The sequence below is a fragment of the Gouania willdenowi genome, chromosome 12 (assembly GCF_900634775.1).
Source record: "Gouania willdenowi chromosome 12, fGouWil2.1, whole genome shotgun sequence".
In the NCBI taxonomy this organism is placed as follows: Eukaryota; Metazoa; Chordata; class Actinopteri; order Blenniiformes; family Gobiesocidae; genus Gouania; species Gouania willdenowi.
In genome coordinates this window covers 12,679,094-12,683,364 of record NC_041055.1, presented here as the reverse complement: position 1 = coordinate 12,683,364, position 4,271 = coordinate 12,679,094, and positions in this window count along the sequence as shown.

The following is a 4,271-nucleotide window of genomic DNA, read 5'->3' as shown; positions in this document are numbered from 1 at the left end:
TGGTGTATTGAAACAGTTTTAAATTAAATTTGAAAATGAAGGAGAAGCCTTTTACCAAATGAGGTATGCTGTCAATGATTACCTCTAGTTACGATGCATTGGGATTCCTAGCCCCTGTCATACTCCCTGCCAAACTCTTATTGCAAGAATTATGCAGACTAAAATGTGGGTGGATGATCCTCTAGTGCTTGATGGATTTTGAGGAGGTGGCTGATTTTCAGGTCACTAGATGTATCCAACCGCTGCAGCTGCAGCTAGGAAGGTCATGGCAAAATCCTATCTGTTATAGAGAAAAAAGTGCGGAACAAAAATGGCAAATCTACCTGAAGAGAGAGTGGTTCCAGATCTTCTACCTTTCCCCAATGTTGGATTTTACTTCCACTTTCACGCTTTTTATTCAGGCTAACTTTATTTGATTTACATGAAATACTTTGGTCCAACAACGTCCGCCAACGTCCGCCTCACAGCAAGAGGGTACTGGGTTCAAGCCCTGGGGTGGACGCCTGGGTCCTTTCTGCGTGGAGTTTGCATGTTCTCCCCGTGCTGCGTGGGTTTCCTCCGGCTTCCTCCCACAATCCAAAAACATGACTGTAAGGTTGATTGGAGTCTCTAAATTCCCCATAGGAGTGAATGAGAGAGTGGGTGGTTGTCTGTCTATGTCGCCCTGCGATGGACTGGCGCCCTGTCCAGGGTGTACCCCTGCCCAGCGCCCAATGAGAGCCGGAAATTGGGACCGGCAGACCCCCGCAACCCTGATGAACGGGAATTAGTGGGTTTGAAGATGGATGAATGGATGGATTTAGATATGTACAACAATCGAGCTGTGAGGTTACAGAGATGAATTATACAGTTTGATCGCCACAGGCAGGAATGATTTCCTGTGGCGTTCTGTGGAGCACCGTGGTTGGATCAGCCTGGTGCTGAAGATGCTTGTGTGACTGACCAGCACATCATGGAGTGGGTAGGACTCATTGACCAAGATATGGAGTAGTGTTCACATGCATGACAAGCAGGGCTGTGCACCTGGAAGTAGCCTATTGTCTAGACACAGACTCATACATTAATGCATTGCAAAGATTTATTTGTCGAAGAGGAAGTCTCCCACATGAGATCGGATAATGGCAAATTTTGTGAGAGCAGAAAAAGAGCTATGAAAAGGCGGGTCAGCCTTAAATCACAACCAGATTGAAAAGACCTTATTGCAAAAGGGAATTAAGTGGAGTTTCAACTCACCATTGGGATCACATCACGGTGGTACCTGGGAGCGCTTCATACAAATAATCAGGAAAGTTCTGAGTTCTGTGCTACGTCAGCAGTCGTTAGATGATGAAGGGTTTCTATGTGTTATGTAAAGCTGATTCAATACTCAATGATCGCCCCATCACAAAACTATCAGAGTATCTCAATGGCAACTGTTTCATGATGTTTTTGTATTCGGAATGATTTATTCCGAATTAAAAAATCATTCGGAATTAAAGTGTTCTGCTTCATGTTTACATAGAGATGGTAAGTCCAAAACGAGGTTTACATGGAATACAGGTTTATTCCACTTTAGATAATTCCGCTTTAGGTATGGGGGTTGGGAAGGCTCTGATTGGACAGGCGACGAACATGATGTATCATGTCTATCAGGAAAAACACACAACAAACCTTTTATTGTCGGCTATGACACAAAAGACCACACAAGAACTGTTTTCACCTTTATTTTGATTGCAGTTTTGAAGCAGCAGCTCTCTCGGAAGAGAGATAGGAACTAATCACCGGTAAAAAGCCCAGTAAACCTCTGGAAAACAACAACCAGGAATAAATAGTTGGTAAAGATAGTGTTGTAGTGTGGTAATTTCACCTATAGATGGCACTGTTTGATATTCCTGCACAGAGTGTCTCTCTGTCTTCTGTTTGTCTGTTGTGACGCAGTAGTCAATAAAGTTTTTTGTCTAACTCTGCATCAGGTTATGGGCCCAGGTCGATGCTAAAAAAGCTGTCTTTACACAGAGCTGTGTGGAATAAACAGTGTTGTGGGACTGCACAATGGATGAGAAGCTGTTTATAGACAAGCTGAGCGGACCGGAGAACTGGGCGACATGGAAGTTTCAGTTGGAGCACTTGCTGAAAGCTAAAGGGCTATGGGGTATGCTAACGGAGACAGATATGTTAGCCGCAGATGCTAATGCCAATGCACAAGCTGAGTTCACCAAACGGAGAGAGAGAGCATTCTCTATGATAGTGCCGAATGTAAGTACACCCCAGTTGTATCTTATTACAAGCTGCCAGCCTCCCAAAGAAGCATGGACTACGTTGAAAGCTCATTTTGAGAGAGTTACGTTAGCAAATAAACTGTTCCTGAAGAAAAAATATTTCCGGTGTGAAATGAAGGAAGGAGATCACTTAAATGAACATTTAAAGAAAATGAAAGTGCTCACTGATCAGCTATCAGCAATAGGAGCTGTAATCGAAGAAGAAGACCAAATTGTAACACTTTTAGGCAGTTTACCACCAAGTCATGCAACTATTGTCTCTGCACTAGAAACAAAGATTGACAGTCTGACACTGCAGTTTGTTCAACAAGCTTTAATAAATGAAGAGCAAAAGCAGGTGAATGCTAATGAAAGCTACAGTGTTGTTACGTCGGCTGGTGCATCAGCCATGTCATCACAGTTTCCAGGAAATCTGCAGAATAACTCCAGGTCAGGAGGAGCAGAAAAAACAAACACGTGGCGGTGTTACAAATGTGGAAAGGAGGGTCATATTAAGCGCGAATGTCCAACTTTGAAACATAAAGTAAAAAGAAAAAATCACAAGGCTAAGAGCATGGTGTGTGACGATGCAGAAAATGAAAGTGCTTTTGTCACTAACGAGGCAAATCTGATTGACGGATCACAACAGAGTGAATGGTTGATTGATTCGGGCACATCAAAGCACATGACGTGTAATAAAGAAATTCTTCAAGAGTACCAAGAGTTTAAAAAAACGCAGTTTGTGAAACTCGGTGACGGCAGAGTAGTTGACGCCCTAGGAATTAACATGAAAATGACATTCAAAACAAGTGATGTCAAAAATGTCAAAATGTATGATGTGCTGTATGTTCCAAAGCTGTCCGGGAATCTATTTTCAATGGGAGCAGCTACCAAGAAAGGAAATACAGTGAAGTTCAGGAAGTGTCGTTGCTACATATGTGCAAAAAATGGAGCTCTTCAGGGAATGGGAACACAAAGAGCAGATGGACTGTATCAGTTGGATGTTGAAAAAAGTGTTCTTGTCTGTCATAATGCATCGGTAGCAGCCAGCCTGTGGCACCAACGGCTCGGTCACACCACCAAGCTGAAGGAACTCAAAGATCTGGTGAATGGAGTAGATCTCTCTGTAGAAACAGTGGTTCCTTTCTATGAAGGATGTGTGGAAGGCAAGCTGCATAAAAAACCATACAAGCCGATTGGAGGAATTCGTTCCAAACACAGAATGCAGTTGATTCATAGTGATGTCTGTGGTCCTATGCAGACTGAATCAATAGGTGGAACAAAATACTTTGTGACTTTCATTGATGATTACTCTAGATGCTACAAAGTATATTTCTTGAAACATAAGAATGAGGTGCTGAACAAATTTAAGGAATTTGAAAAAATATTCACAAATGAGTGTGGACAGACAGTTAAAAGGCTGAGAACAGACAATGGTGGGGAGTACACATCAAAGGAGTTTCAAGAATATTTGAATGCTCAAGGTATCCAGCATGAAATGACTGTACCTCATTCGCCACAACAGAATGGTGTTGCAGAAAGAAAAAATAGGACATTAGTTGAAGCAGCAAGAAGTATGCTTTCACATGCTAAGTTGCCAAAGACCTACTGGGCAGAGGCTGTAGCCACAGCAGCTTACATACAGAACAGACTGCCCACATCTGTCCTGAAAAAGGAGACACCCTACGAGAGATGATGTAAAAAAAAAAACCTGACATGAGTCACATGAAGGTGTTTGGATGTGCTGCTTATGCGCATATCCCAGATGAAGAAAGACGGAAGCTGGACAAAAAGGCTGTAAAACTACATTTTGTGGGATATGCAAACAATGTGATGAAAGGAAAAGGAGGATTCTAATTCGTCGTGATGTTGTTTTCAACGAGTCAGACTTTGACATGAGTCAGGAAGCAGAAGTATCCTGCTCAGAGAACCAGGTAACCATGGAAACTGAGAGTGATACACAAGATGAGGTCGTTAATGATGCCACTGTAAGAACAAGTGGCAGAACCAGGAAGCTTCCAAGGAGATTAGGAT